Here is a 317-nt window from a genome sequence, read left to right as displayed (position 1 = left end):
TCTCTGCTGAACATGCTGTTTGTGCTCTTAATGTCAAACTCAAGTGGGGCTGCGCTGGCTGAGGGGATGAGAACATCAGAAAAGTGAAGTAAGGACAAGTGTCCTTCTCAGGATGTGCTCTAAACCACTCRTGGTATAATAAATTACAGCTACAATTTTGTAAATTACTGTGCCCTGTGTAGCAGGCACTAATTGGAGCTGAGGTAGGAYTGTGTTCTTCAGCTGTTGTGGGCAGGGGCTGCATTTAATTTYCAACCTACCAGACTGGAGTGAGAGTGCTTTCTGCACTGCCAGTAATTACAAAGCTTGTGTAACCC

Source organism: Malurus melanocephalus, unplaced genomic scaffold, assembly GCF_030028575.1.
Source record: "Malurus melanocephalus ecotype Western Australia unplaced genomic scaffold, MMel_1.1 scaffold_85, whole genome shotgun sequence".
NCBI classification, from domain to species: Eukaryota; Metazoa; Chordata; class Aves; order Passeriformes; family Maluridae; genus Malurus; species Malurus melanocephalus.
The sequence above is the reverse complement of the archived record's forward strand: the minus strand, read 5'-3'. Positions refer to the sequence as shown.